The sequence below is a fragment of the Macaca nemestrina genome, chromosome 3, assembly GCF_043159975.1.
Source record: "Macaca nemestrina isolate mMacNem1 chromosome 3, mMacNem.hap1, whole genome shotgun sequence".
Classification (NCBI taxonomy): Eukaryota; Metazoa; Chordata; class Mammalia; order Primates; family Cercopithecidae; genus Macaca; species Macaca nemestrina.
Genome location: NC_092127.1, coordinates 30,652,029 through 30,666,277, shown reverse-complemented (window position 1 = coordinate 30,666,277; position 14,249 = coordinate 30,652,029). Strand labels below are relative to the sequence as shown.

At 42.7% G+C, this 14,249-nt stretch overlaps 1 long non-coding RNA gene across 1 annotated transcript; it reads left to right on the top strand.

Annotated features, from left to right (window-relative positions):
• The first annotated feature begins 239 nt into the window (after positions 1-239).
• LOC105488641 (uncharacterized) lies at positions 240-12,716 on the top strand. Its single transcript, XR_011620865.1, has 3 exons — positions 240-363; positions 1,638-1,702; positions 12,520-12,716. It is a non-coding gene; the product is annotated as an uncharacterized lncRNA (long non-coding RNA).
• Positions 12,717-14,249: the final 1,533 nt, after the last annotated feature.

Below are 14,249 nucleotides of genomic sequence, written 5' to 3'. Positions count from 1 at the left end.
GAGGTGTGTACCACCACACTTGGCTAAATTTTGTACATTTTGTAGAGAAAAGGTCTCACTGTGTTTCCCAGGCTGGTCTTGAACTCCTGACCTCAAGCTATCCTCCTACCTCAGCCTCCCAAAGTTGTGAGCCACCACACTCAGCCTAGTACCACATATTTATATGTCTTTTCCATGTATTCTATGTTCAGGAAATAATCTGGAAAACACACTGAATAGAGCCACAGACTTGGCTTCAAATCCCAACAACTCTTCTGAGTAACATTGGCAGGTTGCTTTTCTACGAAATGAGAATCATTGTGCCTACCTATAAGTCAATTGGGATAATGGATGTAAAATGCTTGCCACAGTGCCTGCTACATGGTACGTACTCGATAAATATCAGCTGTAATATTGGACTCATCATGCTTCCCCTGCATCCTTGCCACCCACCCCATTCTTCCCTGAAAAAACATAGATGATTAATACAAATTTAAACAGCGACCATCATAACTTTTCTTTTTGTGTTTTAATTTGCAACACCAGTTCACAAGAGTCTGTAGTCTTCCTCTGGCTCATTTAACTCTAATTTGGGTAGGGTGACGCTGGGAGTACCGTGGTGCTATTCTCTGTCGGGCCAATCAACCCAACTTCCCCCAGTTGTAGTTAATTTAATTGGGGATGATGCAACACTTAGGCTTTTTCTATGGACACACAGTTTTTTAAATTAAATACACAAACATTATAATTGCTATCCTGTAATTGCTATACTACACATTTAAAAAACAACAGATAATTTAAAGCCAGTGTTACAGAAGCAATAATGGTCATATCTTACAAATGTGTGAGTTGTTATCATTAAAGGCAACCTTACCTATTACTGCGACTGAACCCCTTATTTTTCCCATGAGCTGTCTGACATCGGGAGAGGTTAGTTGAGGAGTTAACCAAAGGTACCAGGGGAAATAGAACCAACACCACAACCAAAAAACCCCGACACTCCTGATTCTCAGTTTGGAATGTTTTTCTCTCTATTCTGCCTTGTAAAAGAAACTGTCATCTCATTCATGGTGTTGTGGATATCAAAAGCCCGTGGAGATTGCTCTAGTGTTTTATGTGGTCTTTCTCCTCCCACCAGTTTAATTTTCTGGTGAAGGCTTTTTCACTGATCGATGAACAAATATAATTGGACACTTACTATGTGGCAGACACTGTGCTAAACACTTTCCCCAAAGTTTTCTTGTTATCTGCACAATAGTGTTAAAATGACACAGAATTATTACCCTGATTCACTGAAGAGGTGAGTTCTACAGTTTAGGGTCAAAGTTTTGCCCTATTGTACATTAACGACAGAGAATGTTGATTCCCAAATCTGGCTGATTATTTCGGGGTCTTAATAACCTAAATCTAAATTTGATCTTCAACAAACATGTTTTTCAAAATGTTATTTTTACATGATTGAAATTCTCCCATATGAAAAACTGACCATAGTTAGAAGCTATTCCCTCTGTAGGCTACTGCGACTTCCCGGCCTGTGAGTGCAAATGAGCTGACCATATCATTCAATCCTAATAGTTTCCTAGTTTAATATCTTTCCCACCCCTGTAACTATAAAAAATCAACCTCCTTTCAAATGTCTCCTCTCCTCCGTCCACTAGCTCAAGTATCTGGAGGCTCCGGATGCCCACGCTTCCCTCTTCGCTCTCTTCGAGGCTGCTGCTCTGTAAGTTTTAACTTGGCTGCTGCTCAAACATGTTTTATCTAAGCCAGTGGAGCACTTCTCTACACTGGCCATTGGCCAAAGTGAAATTCTGTTAATCTCTTTTTTTTTTTTTTTTTTTTTTTTTTTGAGACGGAGTCTCGCTCTGCCGCCCAGGCTGGAGTACAGTGGCCGGATCTCAGCTCACTGCAAGCTCCGCCTCCCGGGTTCACGCCATTCTCCTGCCTCAGCCTCCCGAGTAGCTGGGACTACAGGCGCCGCCACCTCGCCCGGCTAGTTTTTTGTATTTTTTTTTTTTTTAGTAGAGACGGGGTTTCACCGTGTTATCCAGGACGGTCTCGATCTCCTGACCTCGTGATCCGCCCGTCTCGGCCTCCCTAAATGCTGGGATTACAGGCTTGAGCCACCGCGCCCGGCCAATTCTGTTAATCTCTGATCCCCAGATCACTCAACTGCCACTGGGCTTCTGGCTACGGTTCCATTCTCTGTATTGCCATTCTGACTTGGACTCCTTGGCTCAACAAGAAGGGAAGAAAGTTACTTCCACTATGAGATGCTTACTTAGAGGGTCTCCAGAAGGTTTTCTTGGCCCACGCAAAACAACACAAAATTTTGGGTGATAACTCTTTTAATTATTTAGCAAGCACACTGCTGACTGGCTAGGGCCTCACTCGGTACTTTTTTCGTTTTGTTTTTGCTTTATTGAGACAGTCGCACTCTGTTGCCCAGGCTGGAGTGCAGTGGTGCAATCCCTGCTCACTGCAACCTCTGCCTCCCGGGTTCAATGATTCTTGTGCCTCAGCCTCTTGAGTAGCTGGGACTACAGGCATGTGCCACCATGCCTGGCTAATTTTTGCATTTTTAGTAGAGACAGAGTTTTGCCGTGTTGCTCAGGCTGGTCTCCAACTCCTGGGCTCAAGTGACCCACCTGCCTTGGCCTCCCCAGGTGCGGGGATTACAGGCCGTGATCCACTGCACCTAGCCTAGATACTTTTGATTTAAAAACTCCTCTACTCTGACCCTCGGGTCTTCTGTTGAATCCAGTGCACCATGCCATTCTTATTATTTGCTCCTCATGAATTCTTTCTACCGCTCAGCAAAATGCACCTGTGGAAATTTTCTTTCATCAGCACCCTTCTCCCTCACTAACTCCCTATTTTCTATCCCCCATCCGGTTCACCAAATGTGTTTCAAGTTATTTTCCCTAGAAACTTCCGACTCCCTTTGAAAACACTGGATACAATTAGCTGCCAAGAGGGAAGCAGAGAGGGAATGTTTCCCCAGTGCACAGCTAGAAACCAACCCTTCTTACCTTCCTGGGGAAATGCATTTTCATAGTGGAATAGAAATATTTACATTTTTAAAAAATACAATTAAGTGTCATCTAGAATTACTATGTATTCTTCCATAAGCTCTTCTACAGTTCCTCCTTAGACCCAATGCCTGGAATTGAGTGTCTCCTCTTCATCCAGCTTCCTGCGACTAAGCACAATTTACAGCAGGCTACAATCCAGGATTAGTTTCAGGGTCATGCTTTTGATGTTGAAAGAGAAGACATAACCTCCTAATATTTGCCATTCATTTTCCATGCCATAAAACGAACAAATATATGACTATTGATCCCCAAAGAGAGTCTTATAGTTATAACATAAAAACAGCTGTTACCTTTTACCTGAAATGGATTATAAACTGGCTTATGAGCATTTGGGCCAGGATTAAGAAAATACTTCACTTTGAAAATTTTCATTTTTTGGCCGGGCGCGGTGGCTCAAGCCTGTAATCCCAGCACTTTGGGAGGCCGAGATGGGCGGATCACGAGGTCAGGAGATCAAGACCATCCTGGCTAACACGGTGAAACCCCGTCTCTACTAAAAAATACAAAAAAAACTAGCCGGGCGCGGTGGCGGGCGCCTGTAGTCCTAGCTACTCAGGAGGCTGAGGCAGGAGAATGGCGTGAACCCGGGAGGCGGAGCTTGCAGTGAGCTGAGATCCGGCCACTGCACTCCAGCCTGGGCGGCAGAGCGAGACTCCGTCTCAAAAAAAAAAAAAAAAAGAAAATTTTCATTTTTTAGCAAATTCAGCAGGATTTCAATGAGAAAATTACTTTTCTTGTATATTTTATCAAGATTTTTAAACTTAATCATTTTATTTAAACTCATACTAGTATAAGATTTTTAAAATGTTATTTTCAGTGGCAAGGAAGTTTGAGCTGAAGGGGAGGACAACATCTGGGAAAGAAAACACAGCTGGGCGCGGTGCCTGTAGTCCCACCTACTTGGGCTGAGGCAGGAGAATCGCCTGAACCCAGGAGGCGGAGGTTGCAGTGAGTCGAGACCAAGCCATTGCACTCCAGCCTGGGTGACACAGCGAGACTCCATCTCAAAAAAAAAAAAAAAAAAAAAAAAGAAAGAAAAAGAAAACACAAATGGGTCTGGGACCTCCTTTGTGTTGGAAGCGGAGGCCCCTCCCCTCCCCGCTATCACACAGCCTACATGGGAGAAGTTAAACAAAATCAACTCAAAAGGCCCTGTATTAAGGAGAAATAATGTTGTGGTGGGGAATGAATTTGGGAACTTTGGAACTGGGGGAAAAAAACAGCAAGATGGACAAGAAGAGTGTGGGGAAAATGGGGGCAGGTGGGGAGGGACACACAGCCCTGGAAGGGGAGTTCATGAGGGTTTTTCTGTGCTCCAGACATCCAGGAGGAAAAGCCTAATTTTAATTTTAAGTTATTTGTTACCTCCAGTATAACATTTTTCAAGGTGATGAATGGGACAAGGGTGGCACAAGGCATTTTCTTTTTTTTTTTTTTTTTTTTTTTTTTTTTTTTTTTTTTTGAGACAGAGTCTCGCTCTGTCACCCAGGCTGGAGTGCAGTGGCCGGATCTCAGCTCACTACAAGCTCTGCCTCCCAGGTTTACGCCATTCTCCTGCCTCAGCCTCCCAAATAGCTGGGACTACAGGCGCCCGCCACCTCGCCCGGCTAGTTTTTTGTATTTTTAGTAGAGATGGGGTTTCACCGTGTTAGCCAGGCTGGTCTCGATCTCCTGACCTCGTGATCCGCCCGTCTCGGCCTCCCAAAGTGCTGGGATTACAGGCTTGAGCCACCGTGCCCGGCCAAGGCATTTTCTTTAGGGTGTTAAAGTCATAGCTGAGCTGGCTGGGCACGATGGCTTGTGCCTGTGATCCCAGCACTTTGGGAGACCAAGGTGGACGGATCACCTGAGGTCAGGAGTGAGACCAACCTGGCCCACATGGTGAAATCCCATCTCTACTAGAAATACAAAAATGGGTCATTGTGATGGCGACTGCCTGTAGTCCCAGCTACTTGGGAGGCTGAGGCAGAAGAATCACTTGAACCCGGAAGGCAGCGGTTGCAGTGAGCGGAAATTGCACCTCTGCACTCCAGCCTGGGCAACAAAGTGAGACTCTGTCTCAAAAAAGAAAAAAAAAAGTTATAGCTGAGCCCAGAAGGCTGCAAATTTGAGGATTTCAGATGTAGACACATCTCACACAAGAGTATATTGCAACAATCCACATAAAATGGTAGGCCAAAGATAAAAATATTCCAGATAAAATATTTGAAAATAATTTGTATAATCACTATAAAAAGTTCAATTACTCAAGCAGTTGATTATTTAATCAAGATTTTTAATCTCAACTTTATAAAATGTACAAAAGCGAAGGTATTTTTGAGATGATGAAGTCATAGATACATTATTTATTTTGGATAACTCACTTTCTTAATATAAGTTGAAAAAATTGTTCTCATAACAGCTAGCGCTAAAGTTTCACTTAGGTTGAAACCTTTCTTTATTGTTTTTAGGCCATTGAAAGTGAAGGAGGAGAAGCCCATAGGGCATAGCCTAAAAGGGCCAGCCTAAAGGAGATAGTTTTAAACTTTTGCACAAAAGAAGTAAAAAGAATGTGGGGGTGGGAATAGCTATGAGAGAGAAAGCGCGAGAGAAGGCAACCTGCAGGAGATGGAAGGCTGAAACTGAACAAAACTGGGATGTTCATTATCTGTTGCAGAATAACAAATCACTCTAAAATTTAGTGGCTTAAAACAGCAAATATTTATCATTTCACAGTTTTTGTGGGTCAGGAATCTGGGCACTGCTCAGCGAGGTGCCTCTGGCCCAAGATCTCGTAAGATTGCAGGCAAGCAGTCAGTTGGGGCTGAGGTTTTTGTTTTTTTGTTTTTTTGAGATGGAGTCTTGCTCAGTCACCCAGGCTGGAGTGAGATCTCGGCTCACTGCAAGCTCTGCCTCCTGGGTTCACGCCATTCTCCTGCCTCAGCCTCCCGAGTAGCTGGGACTACAGGCCTTCGCCACCACGCCCGGCTAATTTTTGTATTTTTAGTGGAGACGGGGTTTCACTGTGTTGGCCAGGATGGTCTCGATCTCCTGACCTCGTGATCCGCCCACCTCGGCCTCCCAAAGTGTTGGGATTACAGGTGTGAGCCACCGCGCCCGGCCTGGGCTAAGGTTTTACATGAAGACTCAAGACGCTAGATCTGATTCCAGGCTCACTCACATGATGGTTGGCAGGATTTGGTTCCTTGGAGGGGTATTGGAGTGCACTATGTGCCTCTCCATAGAGCAGCTCAAAACATGGCAGCTGAGGCTGGGCACGGTGGCTCCTGCTTGTAATCCCAGCACTTTGGAAAGCAAAGAAGGGCAGATCACTTGAGCTCAGAAGTTTGAGACCAGCCTTGGCAACATGGCAAAACTCTATCTACAAAAATTAGCCAGGTGTCATGGTATGTGCCAGCTACTTGGGAGGCTGAGGCAGGATGATCACTTGAACTCAGGAAGTCGAGGCTGCAATGAAAGTGATCGCGCCACTGCACTCCAGCCTGGGTGACAGAGTGAGACCCTGTCTCAAAAACAAAAGGGCAGCTGGCTTCCTTCAGATGGAGAAAATGAGAGGGCACCTGAGACAGAAGCCATGGTTATTTTGTAACCTAATCTTAAAGGTGACATTTCATCACCTCTGCCCCATCGTGTTTGCTAGACACAAGTTCACAAAACCCAGCTCACACTGAAGGGGAGGGCATTACAAAGGGCATGAACACCAGGAGGTAGTGATACAGGTTACAGGGAGCCAATGAGAAGTCCTCAGCAGCACTGGGAGTATTTTAAGAGCAAGAATGTTAAATATTGAACTTTCAGTTTTGGTGTTTTTTTGTTTGTTCGTGTTTGTTTGTTTGTTTGTTTTTATTGAGACAGAGTCTTACTCTGTTGCCCAAGCCTGAGTGCAGTAGCATGATCTCGGCTCACCATGACCTCCACCTCCCTGGTTCCAGCGATTCTCCTGCCTCAGCCTCCCAAGAAGCTGGGACTACATGTGCATGTCACCACACCCTGCTAATTATTCTATTTTTAGAAGAGACGGGCTTTCACCATGTTGGCCAGGCTGGCCTCGATCTTGTGACCTTAAGTGATCCACCCACCTTGGCCTCCCAAAGTGCTGGGATTACAGGCGTGAGCCACTGCGCCCAGCCTTTTCAGCCGTTTATAGTGCTGCTTCAGCCTGTTAAGCATCAAAACTGACTCAGTACAACCCATCGCATGGTGGAAGAATGGCTGATCCATAAGAGGTGTGGTAAGGCGGGGTGGGTGGACAAAGAGCTGGAAGTTATCCAGACTTTGACCTTTGGTTGCCTCATTCTTTCATTCCTGTATTCTCTGAGGCCTTTTAGGGCACTCCACTTCAGTGACCAGGACTTGATCAGTTTTGTTAGACCACTTATGCTCTAGAACCTAGCATTGAGAGAAGTTAAAAATATTATTTGTGTTTTTTTTTTAATCTAATATTGTGCATTTTATAGTTTTTAAAAGAATTATAAAAAGTAGATTTTTATACACAAACTGAATAATCAACTTCTAAATAAATTTGCTCCAAAAAGTTACTTAATCCTAACAGAAAAGAAAAACCCCACACATACATACATTTATTTGTGTCTAAACCATATACTCATCTATTTAAGCAAGACTTTTCTTGATTTTGTATTTTAAAAGTTTCCGGATTCTTTATATTTTCTCTGATTTTAAGGGCAAAATTTATGCTAGATTTTAAAGTAGAAACATTCTTCTCATTCCTGCCTTGTTCCATTGATTGATTTTTTTTTTTTTTTTTTTTTTTTTTATCTCCTAGTGCTTATCATACACGCTTAGAAAACACAGAGTCTCCATCAGCCATCTATCTTGGTTGCTTTATCTGTTGAGTCACAGTCACATTGCCACAGATTCTTGGTAATCTGAAAAATACCGAGATGCTCTTAGATAACTGAAAACCCTGGCCAAGTAGAATTTCCTGCGCTATACCAAACAAGTTACTCTGCAGAAAAGTAACGAGGCTGGAGCCAGTAGTTGACAGTGAGGTTGCCCAATCCCAGTTCCATGGAGAGCGCTGCCCCTGGGGTCTACACAGCACAATGGAAGAAAGGCAAAGAGAATGGCCTGCCCCCCTACCTGGTCCTCAGTGGCCTGAGATTCTGTATAATCTGAAATAAATCTAAATGAATACAAAGACAGGGTTTCAAATATGTGAACCATGATATGATAGCATGTAACGGAATAGCATATAATAGAGAAAGCACAAAGAGGGAAGGTAAAAGAGCTTCTGCTCCCAGTCTTTAGAGATTAGGATACTCACCCCAAGCTGTGTGCTTACCTTCCTTCAGAGACGATTGTTCATGCTTTCAGCGTTGTTTTGCAGTCTGTAAAGGTACTGTTTTGCCTTTCTCTAGGCCACCTGAACTCGCTTAAGTAATCATACCTCCTCCAAAGCATGGTATTTGAGAACAGACCTGGCCTCTGTTTCAGAAGGCCATAATTGACCGTTTTGTGTAAGCACAAAAGGGGGTGGGGTAGGAGAGCTTTCCTGAGCCTGTGCTATCTCCTGTTGAAGCCCATTTGTTAGCCTCGTAGGCAGGGCGCGCTGGAATGCCTGGCAAGTGCAAGTACAGTGAAATGCCGTCATTGTGCTGCTCTCACGGCGCATGTTTTCCCACGTACAACATTCAAAATGTTCAGTTCCCTGGAAAACGTTCTAAAGAAGTTGCACTGTATTAGGCTTTGTCTTCTCGTCTTTCACAAAGGCAGACAGCCCTCTGTTGAGGACAGCCTTTCCATAGGCATTTCTGTTGGCTCAGAGCCACATGGACGTAACCTAGAGCCACTGAGCCACAAGAAAAGCTTGGACCAGAAGCAGGGGGAGGGGATGCTTCACAGGGTTTTTCCTCCCACATTCAGTATACACAAGGATCCCGAATTGAAAATGCCTATCAATTTGCTTATGATGATATTGTCAAAGAAATTTGTTTACAACGGTAACTAATTTTTTTCTCTCCCCTTCCACTTTTTTTTTTTTTTGAGAGGGTGTCCCTATGTTGCCCAGGTTGGACTCTAACTCCTAGGCTCAAGTTATCCTCCTGCCTCAGTCTCCAGACTTAGCTGGCATTACAGATATGCGACACCACCCTGGGCTTAATAATTATTATTTTTATAAACCTGAGATAATTTACTAAATGATATAAAGTTAAATTTTTTTTTAAATCAGTATAAAACATGGGCTTTTAGTTGACGTAATGTAACTTGAATGACTTAAAATGTAGATGTCAAATGTTAAGGTTATGTCAGGTACACCTATTATATTTATTAAATATTACCAATTACTGATTTTCACAGAAAGAAAATAAAAGAATTCTCTGACTATTGTAAATTGACAAAAAGATGGTAGGGATTTCTGAGAAAACACTGTCGAGAAAGATAAAGCAAGGTCAGTTTGTGACATTTCAATGGATTCTACCTTCAACACAGATTAGCTTATTATTTTTATTTAAGTAAACAAGAGGTCCAGCTGGACCAAGTAAGCTCTTGTATTTTTCTGTTCTTTCGCTGCACGCAAGTCTAAGAATTGTTTTATTGGCTTCCTAAAAGCGCCACAATAGCTTTGAAAATGGTTGAGAAGATGTAAGGAAGTAGTCTGAAACATATAGATGATATCAAGATTCACAAAGATTAAGGGATAGAATGCAAACCAAGTGATTTTTAAAAAAATTTTTATCAATACATAATAATAGTATATATTTATGGGGTACTTCTTTTGATATACGCAGACAATGTGTAATGATCAAATCAGGGCATTTAGGATATCCATCACCTCAAACACTTTTCATTTCTTGGAAACATTTCAAAGCTTCTCTTCTAACTATTTTGGCAAACCAAGTGATTTTAAATACAGTCACTTGTTTGATTTCAGCTTAGTATTTCCCATCAACTTTTCTTAACGGTACTTATTCTTTAGAATGTTCTGAGTTTTTATGATTCTTCAAGAATATTGATCACCTGTTCTCAATTTTTTATACAAGGTTAAAAGCCATATGATTTTTGTGTCTGTCTGGAAAATAGGGTTCGACTTCCACAGATGTCATAGACAGCTCAAATATATGCTGCATTAATTACATCACTGATACTGTAGCTGTCACAGAAGAGAGAGTAAGAAATTTGGTACTGGGGATGTCTTGGTAGGAAATGAGCCTTAAAACTTCTTGATAGATATAAGGCAATCTCTTGATAACATGTCGAGTAACTTAGATGTTACTTTTAAAAATGTGCATTGCTAAAAGGTGCCCCTTAGCGTCAACACATATTCTCTGGCCCTGGGCTGCTCTTTTTGACCCTGCAGGGGAAGCCATGAAAATAAAGTGAATGCTGGCATTAATCAAACCAGTCTTTATTTTGACAGCATTTGGAATTCATTCTTCTCACTGGGTGGTACTGCCACCACTGTATTTTTTTTTTTTTTTTTTTGAAGTGTGCTTCCTAATGATTACTGTCAGGCTTGGGAAGTGAACAGGTGTGACTCCCTAACTTGAGGACAGGCCTGCTGTATTGAAAGGGAAAAAGAATGGAAAGAGAGGTGTGATAGCATTTTTAATAAATATGTCTGACATTCATGATAGTGTGAGTATAATATAAAAAGAAGGGAGGGGGAAGAAAGGAGGATGGGTTAGGAGTAAGGATCACCATATCCAGTAACAGCCCAGACTCAGAGAGCCTTAAGATTGGATAAATGTAAACAGCATTTTATTGTTTAAAATGTTAAAGATAACCAGGCATGATGGCTCACACCTGTAATCCCAGCACTTTATGAGGCTGAAGAAGGAGGATTGCTTGAACCCAGGAGTTTGAGACCAGCCTGGGCAACATGGCTAAACCCCATCTCTATAAAACATAAAAAATTAGCCATGGTGTGTGCCTATAGTCACAAGCTACCCAGGAGGCTGAGGTGAGTGGATCACTTGAGCCCAGGAGTTCGAGGCTGTGGTGAGTTATGATTATACCACTACATGCTAGCCTGGGTGACAGAGCAAGAACTCATCTCTTTAAAAAAAAGAAAATTAATTATAAAAAAAATCTTGGCCGAGCGCCATGACTCACGCCTGTAATCCCAGCATTTTGGGAGGCCGAGGCGGGTGGATGACCAGGTCAGGAGATCGAGACCATCCTGGCCAACATGGGAAAACCCCGTCTCTACTAAAAATACAAAAATTGGCTGGGCATGGTGGCACGTGCCTGTAGTCTCAGCTACTCGGGAGGCTGAGGCAGGAGAATCGCTTGAACCAGGAGGCAGAGGTTGCAGTGAGCCAAGATCTCGCCACTGCACTCCAGCCTGGGCGACAGCGAAAGACTCTGTCTCCAAAAAAAAAAAAAAAAATCTTAAAGATGTTTCCAAAAAAATGCTATTCTTTGCATTTTCTTACAGAAACATAAAAGCAAAGTGACTGTATAACAGAGTAACCGGAGTTTTGGTAAATGTGGTTTGAATTATGGTCAGATGAATGCAAAGTGATACGTTTTCTGGAAAAGGTATCTAGCACATAGCTTTTTTATTGCTTGAAACTGTTTAAGATTTGACATGGGCTTTTGGGGGGAGCTTCGTCCTTCCTGAAAATCTAATACCACTAGACTGTAAACTGCTCAGAAGAAATGATTACACCCCCCCATTTCCCTTGCCTCTCCCCACAGTGCCTGGTACTTCGTACACAATAGAAACTAAGAAATATTATGTCAGAATTACTAAAGTGTCACATTCAAAGCACTTTCATTACCAAATGCAAAGCAGAGACCATTTATACTATGGTTATTTCCAAAATCTCTTGCTGCTAATTAATGAACTCTTATCTGGTCATGCGATGTAACATCTATTTAGAACGATGGAAATAGAATTTCTTTCTTTCATTCTTTTGTCATTCTCATTCTACCATTCATTTATTTCTTTAATAGCAAAAACATTTGCTTTTTATTTATTACTCAGGTTTTTGTTCCTAGCATAGTGAAACTGTCTGCAATGTCAGAAGAGATGTGTTAAGCTCTGGTACCCAGCTGCATGCTGAAATATACTAAATGACTGGCATTCTTATCGCAGTTTCTGTGGCCTATTACTCTTTGTTTCATTACAATTTAATATTTACTAAGAGTGCTGTCAGCTCTGTGCTTTCATTTCCTCTCCGTGGCAGGCGTCTCCCCCTCCTTCCTTGCTCTTCCTTGCCCTGCCCCCACACCCTCCAGCTACCTACTATCAAGCTCACCACAATTCTGGATGCTAAAAAAAAACAAAAACAAAAACCAAGTTTCCCTTGCCATCTTTCATTTGCAAGACTCCCCCCTGAAAGTGCAAATGATTCAGATGGAGGGAAGTAGACAAAAGAGATGAGGACTCTAGGCCAAGTACACAGAGCTAAAGCAGACGTCTCACACTGACGGCCAGTGTACCTAGTTCACACAATGTTTTGATTTCTTTTTTTTCCAGATGAACCAACATCGAAATATCAGACCTTGTGTGCAAATAGAAATGTCTGAATTCTCTTAAAAAATTGGAAGACCTGGACCTACATTCCTGCATGGTAATAGTCAGCTACAGCAGAGTGTCCCATGCTCCGTGAGTTAAGGAGACCCTGAAAAAATAAAAACAACAACCAACACAATCCCTGCACACGCTAAAACATTTATCTGCTCAGATGCCACAAACTCTGCAACTAGCTAGTTGTGCAGGGTAAAGCTGACTGAAACAGTGAGAAGTTTTGTGGTTGGAACTTGGCTCCCCTGAGGCTCCATCTTCTCTTCCGTAGATGGAGTAGTGATGCTGCTATCTGTCCTCATGGGATTATCTCAAGACTATTATTATTATTATTATTATTATTATTATTATTTGAGGCGGAGTTTTGCTCTTGTTGCCTAGGCTGGAGTGCAGTGGCGCCATCTCAGCTCACTGCAACCTCTGCCTCCCAGGTTCAAGCAATTCTCCTGCCTCAGCCTCCCAAGTAGCTGGAATTACAGGTGTCCACCACCACACCTGGCTAATTCTTTGTATTTTTAATAGAGACGGGGTTTCTCCATGTTGGCAGGCTGGTCTTGAACTCCTGACCTCAGGTGATCCGCCCGCCTCAGCCTCCCAAAGTGCTGGGATTACAGGTGTGAGCCACTGCGCCTGGCCGACTATTATTTTTTAAAATATGATTTGAGTGACAATATCGAGTACATACTAAATTGCATGGCCGCTAGTTTTTCTTGGTTCATTCTTTTGGGTTAAATATTATCTACTCGATGCTCCCCCTTTTAAAATACAAGCATACATGGATGGGTAATATATTGAGTTACGAATGCATAATAACACCTAGGAGAATACAAGGATGGCTGTGGGCCGGTAGGGGCCCCTAGCCATGAACCCCAAACCTCACATTCTTTGGTTCCCCTAGCCCACACCTTCCTATTTTAGGTCTCTTCCAGGATCTTTTGGTGGCTCCTGAAAACTCAATGTGTGTTTTGTTTCTGAGTTCCCTTCCACTGCCCCATCATTTAAAGGCATTCCCGGGAGATATGTACCCTACTAGCCCATTCTGTAGGAGCCATTCTAAACAGATTGAATTCATGGATGGCATAGGAATAAGGTTGGCAGAGATCTCCCTTCCTTCTTTTCTTCCTCCCTCCCTCCTTCCTTCCTCTTCTTTCTTTCCTTTTCTTTTTCTTTCTTTCCTTCAATTAGAAACAAATCCAAGGCTGAGCACAGTGGTTCATACCTGTAATCTCAGCACTTTGGGAGGCTGAGGTGGGAGGATTGCTTGAACCCAAGAATAAACCAGCCTGGGCAACATAGTGAAACTTGTCTCTAAAAAAAAAAAAAAAAAGAAAGAAAGAAAAGAAAAGAAACAAATTCATATTTCAGCAATTCATTTTTTAAAGAGATGGAATCTTGTTTTGTTGCCCAGACTGGAGTACAGTGGTGCAATCGTGGCTCACTGCAGTCTCCTAATGCCTGGACTCAAGAGTCTTCCTGCCTCACCTCCTCAGCCTCTGAATAGCTGGGACTACAGGTGCCTGCCACCACACCTGGTTAATTTTTTTTTTTTTTTTTTTTTTAGAGACAGGGTCTCACTATGTTGCCCAGGCTGTTCTTGAACTCCTGTCCTTGAACTCCTGTCCTCAGGTGAACCTACTGCCTTGACTTCGCAAAGTGTTGGGATTACAGCTGTGAACCACCGT